This window comes from Marmota marmota, unplaced genomic scaffold (genome assembly GCF_001458135.2).
Source record: "Marmota marmota marmota unplaced genomic scaffold, marMar, whole genome shotgun sequence".
Lineage (NCBI taxonomy): Eukaryota > Metazoa > Chordata > Mammalia > Rodentia > Sciuridae > Marmota > Marmota marmota.
The window spans coordinates 3280442-3295947 of NW_025999900.1; the positions used below are offsets into that span (position 1 = coordinate 3280442).

Here is a 15506-nt window from a genome sequence, read left to right on the forward strand (position 1 = left end):
TTTTTTTTTTTTTTTTTTTTTTTTTTTTAAGATATATCTGTATTTTTCCAACTGTAGAACCCTTTCAGTCTGTAGCACTTAAATGTCTTTATTCCTGTCTGGCTCTCTGGGAATTTGATATCTCTGATTTCTTACTCTGAAAGTATGCATTTTATTTGCATTACCAATTGGTTAGCCATAGTTTGCTTGGCATTATTTTGTACTTTTTGCATAGCCTCTTTTAAATGCATATCCTTATTTTTGCCTATTCTGCCTCAATAGAAAGGACTATTAGTAATGTTATTTGGGAAGGATCTGTCAATCATGTGAATTCTGTATGTGCATCTCAAAGCACTGCTTTTTTTTTTTAAGTGCTTTTTATGGAGTTTGGTAATTTGAAAAATTCCTTAGCCACTAGACTTTATGTTGTTGATAAAACAAATATTGGAATTGTAGAGTGAGTTAGTATAGAAGAACTAAGGCTATTGAAAAAAAATCTATATTTATAAAACTATATATTTTAAAGTACTATTAAGATTATGGCTAGTACTATACAAATATTTAGGACAATACTTAAAAGTCATAGTTTTTTTTTTAGTCATTTATGATAAGGATTCTAAGATGCTTTTCTAATATTTTCTTGATTAAAAATGTCTTTTGATTGATTAGCTTCTTGTCCTTGAGGTTAAGATAGAAATCTATAGATAATGGAATAGGTTATATCTATATCAGTCTTTTAAAAGTAAATACTATGATTTTGGGGGCTGGGGATATAGCTCAATTGGTAGAGTGCTTGCCTAGCATGCATAGGGCCCTGGGTTCAATACCCAGCACCACCACCAAAAAAAAAAAAAAAAAAAAAAAAACATGTAAATACTGTGATTTGTATAGAGTAAGAAATATGTATGAAATATGATATGTCAAGAGTTTTGTAATGTTTTGAACAACCAATAAAAAAAATAAAAGAAATATTTAAGTTGTTGGGAGGTAGTATTTGAGGTAAGAATTTAAAATTTTTCTTTTTTCTCTTTTTTGGTAGTGGGGATTGAACCCAGTGACACTTAACCACTGAACCACATCCTCAGTTCTTTTTTTTATTTTATTTAGAGACAAGGTCTTACTGAGTTTCTTAGGGACGCTAAGTTGCTGAGGCTGGCTTTGAACTCAAGATCCTCCTGCCTTAGCCTCTAGGATTATATATGTGTGACACCATGCCTGACCTCCCAAATTTTTAATTTTTATAATACATCATAATATTCAGAAGTAGTTGGAATCAAATTTTCATTTAAATAAAAAAATAGTGTGCTTGTTTTTTTTCTGTAGCGTTTTGGCTAAAATAAACAGCTAGATCTAAAGTCTAGTGGTGGCTCTGCTGCTTAGTGGCTCTTTGAATTTATACAGGAGACTTCTTTTTTTGAACCTCAGTTTCCTCATTTGCATAATATGGATGAACATGCCCTCATTGCAGTTTTCCCAAAGAGAAAGAGACACAAAGGGCACAGCACAGTGCCTGGCACAGAATAAGGACTCCATAAATGTATTGTCATTTCTTTTTCTTTTTTTGTGTGTGTTAAAAGTGAAATTTATTATAATATAATAAGTGCAAGTGTCATGGTTGAAAATGCCAGTTAAAATTACAAAGTATTTAAATAGTTTTCCCAATGTAAATATTGCAAATGACAACTTCAACAATTCTGTGTGTACACGGAATATTGAAAACATGAAATCATGCACAAGGCCAAAAAACAACATTGCACATTATTCTTTTAGTTATCACTTTTCTCTTCTGGTTCCAACATCACACCAACAAACAAAGGGTGTGCTAATTACTAAGATCACAAACCTCAAGGTTTGTGCTTTGTACACATGTCAACTGCCACATTAATGTTTTAAAACCATCGGCTTTCTTCTTATCAAGTGGTTCTATTTCTTATATTTTCTTTTCTCAGTGGGTTTGTGGACAAAAAGATGAGCTAGAAAAACTATGATTATAAGATACAACATGACATGTATTTCCCATGATTTATTTAAAGGTGGCATAAAGTTTTGAATGAAGTACCATTAAGTATATTAACATGTAAATAAACTCCAGCAGTTCACTTTTGGCTTGCTTACTTGGCTCCAGTATTTCTTGAGAAAGGAGAAGGGCAGAGCCATCAGGAAGAAAGGGCAAATCAGAACTGCTGAGGAGTTGGGATAAGGTAGCATTAGGAAGGGGTTAGGAAGAAGTGCAAGACTAATAAGGGAAATTTAAAAGTGATGCCTATCTCTTCTTCTCTCCTCATAATTAAAGCAGGGACTGGTTCCAGCCCAGCCTTCCTCTCCTGCATGCCAGTGGGGCTTGGGTTATTTTGTGCCCTAGCACTGTGAAAAAGGCACCGCCTTTCAGATGATGGACATATCTGCTTCCCACTGAAAACACTTTCCACAAATTTGGGAAATAGCCCATATATTACAGTTTGGAACAGTTCACAAACACCAAAGAGAGTCTGAACTCCTCCTCACATAAGGGCATTTTTTCCCCTCAAATGAGCAGAACTCCTAGAGAGGGTAAGTGATCGATCCAAGGGGAAGACAAGGAAGCTAGCTAGGTATGATGTTTATAACAAAGTTTCTCAAACTCTAATGTGAATATGATTCACTCATCAAAATGCACTGGGTCTGGGTGGTGGGCAGAGGAGCTTCAGATTTTATATTTCCAATAAGCTAGGAGATGCTGGTGCTCTTGGTCTGTGGACCACATTCTGAGAAGCAAGGGTCTACAACACAGAGGGAGCCAAGTTTTTCTGAGCTATAAAAGACCTGCTTCAGTGTCTTCACCTGTCTAAGCACACCTCCACACAAAAGGTTTAGGTGGCCTGTACAGATGAGCAGCTGTTTGGCTATGTGAACAGCCAAACAAATAACATAGTTCAACTTCAGTAAAAATAGTGGTCCATTATCTAGGAATAAAACTAATCTTTTACTTAGGAAGTCTTCCTTAGAGTGATCATGATATAAAGGTATAAAAAACCCAGCATATTAAATCCCATAGTAAAATGCCACGGGTACACACATATACATACAGTACAAATCTTAAGAAATACAGTGTTCTCTATCAAAATAAAGTGCTACCATGGCTCCCAGCTAAAATCATCTCCTCTTCCAAATACCAGGAAAAAACCTTGAATTGTAAGAAAAATGACAGTGTTGCCTGCAGCACAAGGCCACAGGCTTCCTATTTGATCACAGCCACACGTGCAAGAATAACAGGAAATCCAAAGGCAGAAACAACAATTCCAGTAGTGAAGAAATATGCACTGCTAGTTGTGTTACAGTCATATGTGACTCTTTTGGAGATGAAATGGGGAATAGGGGAGATGGCATGGAAAATCAGGACAAAAAAGGGAGAGTATACACCATAATCCTCCAAGGCACATCCCAGCACAAGAAAAGTCAGCCCAATAGCCCCAGTGAAGGATAACGCCACACGAGCTTTAACGCCCGCCATGTCTCCCGAGCTAGCGTCATTTCTTTTTATATATTTATGGCCACAAATCTTTGTGTTAAAATCTTTGTCCAGGAACACCCAGCTAGAGCAGAAACCTCCTGGTATATAGGAAAAATTTGTAAAACAGGAGTTTTGATACTACTGTTTTTTTGTTTTTGTTGTTGTGTTGTTTTGACACGTCTCTTCAATGTCTTCCCAACACTCACAGGACGGGTTTAGACTTCTTGGTGTAGGCACAGGTCCTCTCTGATCTGGTGCTTGCCTTTCTCTCTGCTGTCATCTCCCACCACACCTCTGTAGGCACACTGTGTTTTAGCCCCCACATTTTTCCAACGGGCATAATCTCCCTTGCCCAAGAGTGAGTGTGTTTGCTCAGGTTGTTCTCTTGTAGCCCTGACTTCTTCTGTAACAATGGAGTCCAACTCATCCATCCCAGGGTCAGCCAGCCTCAGCCTCCTCAGCCTGAGCTCTTCTCTGTGAGGCCAAAGTATGTGCTCCCTCTTTTTCTTATGTCTGTTTCAACATTCATAGTATTATAATTATTGTATTTAATAATACTTTGTTCCCCACTACAGAGTGAGCCTCCCATAGCATGTTCTAGCTTACTAGCACTTTTGCATTATCTCATGGGATCTACTTTCTTTCACTTGATCTTTACAACCATATGACAAGGTTTTATATGTTTGGTGAACAGAGATGCTGTGGCTCAGGACGTCTGAATTATCTTCCCAGAGTCACACAGCTGATGAGCAACTAGGTTTTGACTTGGAGTATAGTTTTCTTTTCACTGTATAGCACTCCCTCTGACACACTTCAAAGAACAATTTGGTAGGCATAATTTCCCTTCCACCTTTCTCTGAGAGTCTATTAAGTCTCAGCCTTACTCTCTTCTGTCTAGAGCAAACTTAAATCTAGAATGTGGATGGACATCTTCAGCTCACCTTAGTGATCTCAGGATTATAAATTGCTCAAAATAATTAGCAAATTACTAGAAATATAGCATGCTTTGGATTATAACTAGGTCATACAATGTGCTTTACAATAGAAGACTAGTATGAGCTATTTAGCAAGGAAAATGTCATATCTAGGAACTAGCCAGTCTGAGTAATTTACTTACATGATGTGTTTCAAGGATCATAGTGCCTGATGCATCATCCATGGGGAAGAAGTGGGAAGCCTTACTGATCCTTGGGGTAATTTGAGAATGGAGGTTTTGTGTAATTTGAGAGGTTCAAGATCAATGCTCATAAGAAAGTTTTCCCCCCATTTTCATTTCAGAACATTTTTTGGTTTTGTTTTGTTTTAAGAGGCAGATAGAGGTAGTATGATGGTCTAATTAAGTTATAAAGCCTACTTTATTTGAGCAAAACTTCATCTGAGGTGAGGGAATTGTGACCACACCTTGGCTCAGAATAATGCACTCAAAAAAAAAAATTAAAATGCCTGAATTGAAATGTGGTGATTCATCACTGATAAGCTGTGAGAACAGGTATCCCATGTGTGCAGGGACTGAAGGTGGGCGGGCCTGAAAACCAGGGGTGCTTTGTCAGTAAGCAATTTCCTCCTTTTTCTTCATTTTTGTTTTGTCTTTGAGAAAATATTTGTATAAAGGGATTTGGAGGTACTTTTTGAGGGTGATATTTAGGTTCTTTGGTCTAGCAGGGGGAACGTTTGAGTGGTTAGGAAGAAAAGGGAATTGTATTTATGCTTTTGAGTGCGTTGATGTAAAAATTGAATTTTAGTTCAGGGCATTTTGTCTTAATCTAAATGATCCACATTTTAAACAAATTTAAGGTATGGAAATTTAGACTATTAAAAGACATTCATTATAAGCTGGGAGAGTGGCCCATGCCTGTAACCCCAGTGGCTTGGGAGGCTGAGGCAGGTGGATTGTGAGTTCAGAAGCCAGCCTCAGGGGGCTGGGGTTATAGCTTATAGTTGGAGGGAGCACTTGCCTAGCATGTGTGAAGCTCTGGGTCCAATCCTCAGCACCATACATAAATACATACATACATACATAAACCAAAGGTATAAAAAAATCCAACAACATTATTAAAAAAAAAAAAAAGCCAGCCTCAGTAACTTAGCAAGGCCCTAAGTAACTCAGCAAGACCCAGTCTCTAAATAAAATATAAAAAAGGCCTGGGGGTGCTGGGATTGTGGCTCAGTGGTAGAGTACTTGTCTAGCATGTGTGAGGCACTGGGTTCGAACCCCAGCACCACATTAAAAAAAAAGCTAAATAAACAAAGGTATGGTGAACATCTACAACTAAAAATATTGAAAAAAAAAAAAAGGGGGCCTGGGATGTTTCCCAGTGTAAGGGCCCCCAGGTTCAATCCCTGGTACTCCCCATCCCCACCAAAATGCATTCATTATAGAATCTTTAAATTTTTCCATTTGGATTTGTCCCTTGAAAAAGTAGTGTTTCTTTCCCCTTCTTTTTAAAAATATTTTTTTAGTTGTAGATTGTCACGATGTCTTTATTTTTATGTAGTGCTGAGGATTGAACCTAGGGCCTCACAAGTGCGAGGCAAGCACTCTACCACTGAGCTACAGCTCCAGCCCTACTTCTTTCCCTTTTATCCTATGGAAATAATTACTGCATATTTTGTCTGAAACAATATTTTATGGTCATAAAAGGAAATAATTTATGTAACACAGCAAATTATTTTGTTTTTAAAAATGATGTAGGTAATGCCTTAGAAAATCAGCATCTAGCTGCAGAATGTTATCCTGAATTAGACACTGAGTTAGTGTCTAATTACCTTTACCACCACACAAGAAGTTACCTTTCTTGCAATCCTGCCAAGAGGCTGGTGAATGGTTAACCATCTGCAAGGATCTGTATAAAAACATGTTCAGCCCAGTTACTGTGTCATTTCAGATAATATGCATATCTCATATTCAGTGCTGCTGTCACCTAGATGATGTATTGTAAAACATTGAAAAACCCTCTGTGTCTTGTGGGTGGATATCATAGCGTGGTAGGGCTCCACAGTGAAATGTGAGTCTCTATAGTTAGGTTATTATCCATTTAAATATATTCATTATTTACTGAGTATTCATCTGAAGGGAGGCTTTCACTTTATTTCTTATTTGGAATAACATTAAAAATTATCTATCTGGGAAAAAATTATCTAGCTGGATGTAGTGGTGCATGCCTGTAGTCCCAGTGCTTTGGCAGGCTGAGGCAGGAGGATCACAAGTTCAAAGCCAGCCTCAGCAACTTAGCAAGACTCTGTCTCACAATAAAAAATAAAAAGTATTGGGGATGTGGCCCAGTGGTTAAGTGTTCCTGGATTCAATCCCCAGTACCAAAAAAACAAAACAAAACAAAACAAAACAAAAAATACCCTAGAAAAAAAATTATCCAGGTTAAGGATACATAATTAAAATTAGATAGGAGGAATAAATGTCAAGATACTGATTGTACAGCAAGGTGACTATAGTTAATGATGATATGTTGTATTCTTAAAAAATGTAAACAGAATGGATGCTATACTCTCACAAAAATGATAACTGTATGAGGTTTTGCATCTGTTAATTATCATATTTAACCATTATATAATGTACGTGCACACACCTTGGTGTAGTGGTGCATGATTGTAATCCCAGCAGCTAAGGAGGCCGAGGAGAATTGCAAATTCAAAGCCAGCCTCAGCAATTTAGCAAGACCCTGTCTCCCCCACTTAAATTTTTTTAATAAATAAATAAATAGGGCTGGGGATGTGGCTCAGCGGTTAAGTGCCCCTGGGTTCAATCCCTGGTATCCCCCCCCAAAAAATCAAATCATATTGTACGTGATAAAAACACACAGTGATCTCTGTCAATTAAAAATATTCTACTTTTGGAGTAAAAAACATTATCCAGCTTTCATAGGTTAGGTTGAAGCATCATAATGAGACATAATGTTTAATTTACCATGACTTACAAAATGCTGAAGGCCAACTATGTGCAGGGTGCTGAGTGATAAGGGTACAAAGGAAACTAGATCAAGCACTTTTAAAAAGCAAGTTTTCCTTTGCCTGTGGATGCCATGTGGAAGTGCCAAGGATGCAGATCCAATCACTTTACATTTTGGTATCTATCGTAGAAATCCAACCAAAGTATAGCTAGCATTGTTGTCTGGGTTATCTTTTCATGTTTCAATTTTAGGGAGGTAAAGAATAAAAATTGAATTCATATCACATTATTTGGAAGATGAGTGATGTATTCCAATCATTGTTTAAAAAAAAAATCAAAATTTGGTCAAGGCTTCCCTGGGGTTTGTTGTCTTCTGACTTAGCTCCGTGTAATTGCTGCTTTTCCTGGGGTTTTTGAATATCACTTACTTCAATAATCCTGAATTCCTCCATGTGCACATTTGGTGCCCTGAGTATAATACTGCCATATCTTTTATGGCCAGTGAAATTTCTGAATATTTTAGGCCTTCAGTAAACAATTGCATAATGAATAATGTAGTGGCCATTCCAGTATAAAACACAAAGTCCTATAAATTATCCTGAATTAAAAGAATCATTCAATGTTCAGAAAAACTGGCAGGTTAGGATGGAAACACAGATTTCTTTAGACATGAGTCAGTGAGGTATTGGTATGTTTAGTATCATGTTTCTAAGACAGACTCTGTTCTACCTGTGGCTGTGAATGAATCCCTGTGATGTCTTAGAAAAAGGAACTGGATTAATAAAAAAATCTTCCAAGTGGAATTTTTATCCCTTTGCAAGAAAATTTCTGGGTAAAATTTTGATGGAAATGATGCATGAGGGGTAAGAAAGAGATGTGTATTAACAGTTAATAATTTTGGTTCCCTAACCAGTTTAGACTGCTCAATTATTATGTGTAAAAGCAAATCACGCCTGGGGTCTGTTTTGGCTGGTTGGATGATTATTACACCCAGAGAAAACAATCAAGTTACAGTCCTTCACTGGCTATCAGTGTTGTACCATAATAACACAAAGCTTCCAGGAAGTTCTGATAATCGTAGTAGTTGATATCGTCCTTTGCTGTGTTTTCTTGGAAGATTGTTTGCCTTGGCATTATAAAGCTTTATCATCTTTAAAAAAACACCAATTAAGTGAAAATAAAATAAGAGCTCTTGTGGTGTTTGTAGTATATAGTAATTTTCAGGAAAAGGATAGATACATATGTATATATTATTATTTTTTCTTAGGTTGCATGTTTGATTTTGGCTTCTGGGAACTTTAGTTCTGTTTCTGCCAGGAGTTTGGAGATAAGATTATATTATTCTGGGTCAGTTACATTTTGAAAACTAGGGCAAGATAAATCCAGGGTCATTTAGAGTCCTGTTAAAGTGGGTTAACAAAGATCTCATTCATTCCTTATAGAAATAAAAAATCCTTTTTAATTAGCCCCATGAGAGATAGAAGATTTTCTGAGCTTTTGTGTATGCATCTGTGTTGGGCAGGGTTGTAATTATTCAGAGTTTGAAGTAGTGTATCAGAAAAAAAATTAAAGTTCAAAATATCACTTTGAAAATGGGGAATTAAGAGGCTAATGTAGTTTATTAATTTATAAGCATTTGATGGGTTTAGTCTGTGATCTAACATTCTGAAATTTGGAGGGCATTCTAAGTGTGCCCTTAGATAACTTTTGTGATCTGATTTCAACATCAGCAATTATAATTTCTCTGAATGACTCCACTTTTTCTAAATCATTCAGGGAAATTTTGATAAAAGATTACCACATTTGTTGTTTTTAACATATATGAGAGTGAGAGTTTAATACCACCATATATTTGTAGAGTCATGTTAAAGTGGTAGATGAAAGCATATGGATGATTTATAAGAGAAATGGAATATTTTGAAGTTTTTTAATAAGTGTATCTTTGGAGGAGAGGCATTTTATTTTATTTTTATGTGTTTATTTTCCTGGTATTGGGTATTAAACCCAAGGGCACTCTACCTCTGAGCCTCATCCCAGCCTTTTAATTTTATTTTTTTTCCTTTAATTTTGAGAGAGAATCTCACTAAGTTAAGGGCACCAGCCAGTTGCTGAGGCTGGCCTTGAATTTGTTCCTCCTGTCTCAGCCTTCTGAACCACTGGAATTACAAGTGTGCACCACTGTGCCCTATAAGAGATATCACATTTTAATGAATAATCTGATCATTGAGGTTCTGTGATGTATGTTGAATTAGCATGGGAAGAAAATAGCAGAAAAAATACTCACACATTCTTGCTGTTGGCTTGTGGGGTGAGTAGCCCTCACTAGTCGAATTTTTTTTTTTTTTCTTGCCTTTAACTGCACAAGGGCTTACCTTTTGCATCAACAGTGTCATATTACAAGGTAAAAGGCTGATGGATCAAATGCAGGACAAAACAACCCTTTTCAAATTTGAGAATATTTTAAGATCTTTCCAAAACATTGGAATTGTTAGCCTTTTCTTCAGTTAAGTAGGATTTTAAATAGTGGGGATGAGTTCTACCCTGTAGTTCTGCTGTCTGCCTCATTCTGTATGTTTTATTGCCCAAACTTCCAGGAGGTCTTTTCTGGGGATGTAGTTTAGTGATAGAGCACTTGCCTAGTATGCATGAGGCCCTGGGTTCAATCCCCAGTACTGCAAAAACAAAACAAAACAAAACAAAAAAACTTCCTGGGGGTTTGATGTTTTCATTAAAAAATATTTCAGAAGTACAGGTCAATTCACATTTACCATTTTATTACACTAAATGGTCAATTTTTATGAGTACAGATGAATCTGTCCTTTGATTCATTCTTGCAGCATGTTTCCCAAGACCTACTTTGTGTCATGTACTACTTCAGGTAAGAAAATACTAAGGTGAACAACTCCAGTAAGCTTCACAAACCCTTGGTGCTTATGTTTAACTTAGGAAATTTCTATATATATATGTTTTCAAGAAAAATATCAGCATGTGGTAAGTGCTAAATGGAGGATTCAAGTGGGTTTATGTGGGCTGGGGGTGGCTCAGTAGAGTGGGTGATTTCTTTAACTGCAGAGGGACAATTTAGGACTGATTGAATAACACTAGGGCTGCTATGCAAAGAGTAGGGTAAGAGCATTCTGGTTTAAGGCAGGAGATCAAGGAAAAGCTGAAAGGTAGAGGGAAGCTTGGTGAATTCAGCTTGCAAAAGCAGCCTAGTGTGGCTGGATTGTGTTGGCCTGAGCTGGTTTTGAGAAGCAGGCTAGGCAGAGCTGAGCCAAGCAGATTCAACAGCTGTCCAGGAGACGTGTACTGGGAAACCATTGGAAGGCTTCATTTTTAATTTTATTTGAAAAAGGGTCTTGCTATGTCACCCAGACTGGTCTTAAAACTCCAAAGCTCAAGAGATCCTCCTGCCCCACCCAGACTCCTGAGTAGCTGGCTCCATAGGTACCTGTCACCATGCCTGCCTAGATGGCTTAAATTAGAGGAGTAATATGATCTGGTTATATGGGAGAATGAGGAAAACAGGAGAGCCAATTAGGATGCTTTTGTGGGAGTTCAGATAAGGTATTATGGTAGTTTGGACTAGGGTTATAGCAATGGCATAACCAATCAGGGACTTTTTAAGATATTTGTGAATATTGGGGATGTGTGGGGTGAGAGCAAAAGACAAATTAGGGAGAATTTCTCTTTTGCCTTGAGCAGTTGAGAAGTTGTTATAATTTATTGTGATGAACAATACTGGTAGATGAATAAGTTTTGGAGAAATCAAGAGTTTATTTCTGTCACAGTGAGTGTGAGATGCTTCTTTGATATCCAAACGGAGAAGTCAAGTATATAGATGGTTGTAAGTGTCCAGAATAAGGGAGAGGTAGAGATTCGGAAGACCACAGCACATGGCTACTACATGGGCATTCACGGCCCTGGACTGACTGGGCGAGATCACCTGTGTGGTGTTTAACAAGAGCGGACCTTTTGGATGTGTTAGTGTTTAAAGGTCAGGCAGAAGGGGAGAAGCCAGCAAAGGACACTGAGAAGGAGTACCAGGGACACAAGGAAAAACAGGTGGGCGTGATGGCGTGGAAACTCTAGATGCCAGGGCTTCAAGAAGGAGGAGTGGCCCACCTGTTGAAACTATAGAGCTCTTGAGTAAGGTAGATAGGAGAACACTGTGTTGGGGCAATCAGGCTTGCTGGTGGCTCTGATGAAGTTAGCTACCTTTGTAAGTGGTGGGAATGGAAGTCTGACTAGAGTGGGCCTCAGAGAGAATGTATGAGGAAGTAGTAAGTTAAGGTGGTGACTTAATCAACACTTTAAAGCAATTTTTCTGCGAAGGGGAACTGAAATATCAGGCCCAAGATGAAGAGAGATGTAGGATTTTTTAAGGTAAGAGATACCCATTCCATTACTGGTCATGCTTTTTATAAGCATAGGTTAATTTATTCTTAGAGTCCTGTTTGTTTCTTCATTCATTATGCAACAAATATTTTCTAACACCTCTTATATATAAGGCACCATGCTGAGCACACAGGGTGGTACATAGCACATGCTCTTCTAAAACTCACTTTCTGGTTATAGGGATTCACATGAGTACACATACTCATACAGTATCATGTGGTGTGTGCTGCAAGAGAGAGAAGGCTTGGTACTGTGGAAGTATGGAGCAGGGGTACCGAACCCAGACTTGGGAGTGTGGGATGGCTTCCCAGAGGAAGCTATTGATTCCCAAGCTTTGACCTAAATGATGTTAACAGACATGCAGGGAGAGGATGAGAGGAGTGCTTCAGGCGTAGGATGGGCGGATGCAAGGCCAGAAGGTCAGACTGAACATGGCATACTCTAGGAGAGGGATGTTCAGTGGGACTGAGGACCAGAGTGGGAAGGAGAATGTGAAAAAATAAGGCACTAAAGGGCTCTACAAGGACTTGAAACATGCAGGGGTTTGGAAGTTTTTCTAAGACCTAGGAGGAACAGTTGCATGATTTTGAGTAAAGACATACTTAAAGATGTTCTGGTTCCAGAAATCCCCCAGGCTGCAGGATTTGTCTCTATGGGAATGAGTGTGGAAGTTGAAAGTCCAGTTTAAGTCTATTATGGGGTCCAGCTGAGAGAAAATGGTGTCCCCAATCTAGAGGTGACAGGTATTCAAGAGGGAATTTTTTGGTTGAGTATGGAGGAATCAGGGAGAGGAAAGTATCAAAAATGATTCGAGTTTATTCTTGGGCAAATGAATGGATGATGGAACCATTCACTGAAAAAAAAAAGTGCAGGAGAACAGCTTTGGTGGAGGAGGGAGTTAGTGAGAGATGATGACACTCTGGAAATGCTGAGGGTGAGGTGTCTATACAATAAGTAAGTGGAGGTGCTCAGAAAACAATCTAATGAAGCTCAGGACAAATAGACACTGGGCTGGAGGTCAAGGTTTGAGAGTCATTAGTGTATAAATGGTAATTGATTCCATCCATTGGAGTAGATGGAAATATCTCAAAAAAGAGTAGAAAGATCTAGGAAGAACGTTAGAGATAGGAAAAGCAAGACAAATCTGTGCTAGAACCTGAGAAAGGTGTTCAGAGAAGTCGGAAGAAAACCAGGTGAACGTGGCATTATAGACTCCAAAGATGAAGAGTATTTCAAGAAGGAGAGGGTAGGAGATGAGTCAGAGGTTTTAAAATCTCTGATAAGTCTTGAGATGCACCTATTAGGTTCATCAATGGCTGTGTTGTATGTGGCCTACCTGAGAATTCAGGGGAATGACCTGTCAACCCAGCTTATAGTAAGTTGAGAAGTGAGTAATAGGTAAGGAAGTGAAGACAAAGTGTATAGACAACTCCTTGTGGACGTTTTGGGTTTGAAGGAGCAGAGAGAAAGAGGGTGGTAGCTGGATTGGCCATGGATTTGATATTTCAGCCAATTTTGAATTGTAATGAAAAGAATATGAATTTTTGAATTAGATACACCTGGATTTAAAGTTCTTCTGCATGAGATATGAGATCTAGAGCGCATTAGGAGACAGAGCAGGCTTTCAATAAATGTTTTTTTTTGTTTAATATTTTTTTAGTTGTTGACTTTATTTATTTAGTTGGACCTTTATTTTATTTACTTGTACATGGTGCCGAGATTCGAACCCAGTCCCTCATGCATGCCAGGCAAGCGCTCTACCGCTGAGCCACAACCCCAGCCCTCAAAAAATGTTTTACTGTATGGGTGAATAGAAATCCTTCATCTTTTGGGAGCAACAGTTTTCTCACGTATGAAGCGCCCACTTGAGCCAGGCACGGTGACGCACGCCTGTAATCCCAGTGGCTTGGGAAGCTGAAGCAGGAGACACACGTGTTCAAAACCAGCCGCAGTAAAAGTGAGGCACTAAGCAACTCAGTGAGACCCTGTCTCTAAATAAAATACAAAATAGGGCTGGGGATGTGGCTCAGTGGTTCAGTCCCCAAGTTCCATCCCCAGTATCCCCTTGTCCCCCACCCCCCACCATGCCCACTGGAGCCCTTATTGGCAGGCTTTTGTGAAGTGTCATGGTTCCTTCCTCTGAATTCCCACTTCTTCCTGGGCATGTCTTGCTTCAGCAAGCCTGAGCTTGAGTTGTGAGTGTCAACTCTGAGATATTAATCTCATGTATCTCAGTATACCTCTCTTATACTGTATAGCATCCTAAGACACTTGGCTAATCTGAGATGACCTGATCAGTACCAGTCTCCTCATCAGCTGCAGGTTCCTTGAGAGCGGGGGCCATGTCTGACTTTGCCTCCTGTTTTGCCTGGAGCACCTCCTACTGTGCTTTTTGAGCTGTATGAAAGTGTCAGGCTCCCTTGTCTTGATTTTTCACAAGCAAAGCATTCACAATTTTATGTGGAAAAGAAGAGAGGAGGCAAAGAGTAACACATATGTGTTAAAAGAAATGGAGTCATTTCTTGATTTATTCATTCCTCAGATATTTATTGAGCAACTCAGGTGAGTCAGAAGAGGGAGAGGCAGCACCCTGATTCTAGCCATTTCATCTGTATTCCAGGCTCATTTTCTTGGGCTAGAAATATCAGATTTGCTTAGTCAGAGAGCCAGGAGCTATGTTCCAGGGAGGCTAGAAACAAAAGCCTTAGTGTGAAAAATCTCAGGTGTTTATACAAGGGTGTGGCCTGCTCCTGTGGCTGAATTCCACATGCTAAGGCTCAGGAGAAATCACTGTTTGTATGTCATATATTTTCCTAATGAATGAAACACTTATATCTCTCCACTGATTGGGAAAAATAGCAACAAACTCCTGCTCCCTCTTCCTCCAGCTATGTAACACTCATCCAACAAGTATTTTCTGAGCTCATAGAGCGTGGAAAGCACTGTGGGAGGTGCTCCAGGCAAAACAAGAAGCAAAGTCAGACATGGCCCCGGTCGGAGGGAGCCTGCTGCTGATGAGGAGACAGATATGAATCAGATAATCTCAGATATTAGCTAAATTTTTGGGGAGCAGCTTTATTACAATATAATCTGAGATAAAATGCATGAGCTGGAGATTTAGCTCCAATGGAACCGGAGGAATGCTTGCCTAGCATGTGTGAGGCCCTGGGTTGGACCCCTGGTACTGCATGCAGAATTTTCACATGCCATACCATTCGATTCACTAATACAAGTGTCTAATTTAATAGTTTTTAGCATATTCATAGAGTTGTCCAACTATCACCATGCTGGATTTTAGACTATTTTTTCACCTCTAAAACCAAATGCTATAACCTTTAGCTATCAGCACCCCCAGGTCCATTTCTACCACCAGCTAATCTACTTTCCATTTCTATAGGTTTCCCTATTCTGGACATTTTATAAAAATGGAGTCATGTAATATATAGAATTTTGTGACTGGTTTCTTCTACTTAGCAGAATATTTTCAAAGTTTATCCATGTTATAACTAATATTTATTGTGTAGACCAAGTATAGTCTATGCCAGGAATTGTCAGACTTTTATTCTGTAAAGGGCAGGTAGGAAATACTGGTGTTGAGTCCCACAGGGTCTCTGTCTTAATTACTTTGTCATTGTAGATGAACAGAGCTGCAGGCAACAGGTAAACCAATAGTGTGTCTATGTTCCAATAAAACTTTATTTACAAAAACAGGCAGCAGATCAAATTTGGCTTGTG

The 15506-nt window shown here is 38.7% G+C and overlaps 1 protein-coding gene and 1 pseudogene across 6 annotated transcripts in view; one reads left to right on the forward strand and one right to left on the reverse strand.

Annotated features, from left to right (window-relative positions):
- Nucleotides 1-15506, forward strand: part of Syne2 (spectrin repeat containing nuclear envelope protein 2) — a 329254-nt gene that overhangs the window by 52280 nt on the left and 261468 nt on the right. The window lies entirely within an intron of this gene.
- LOC125615211 lies at nucleotides 2486-4210 on the reverse strand (annotated as a pseudogene).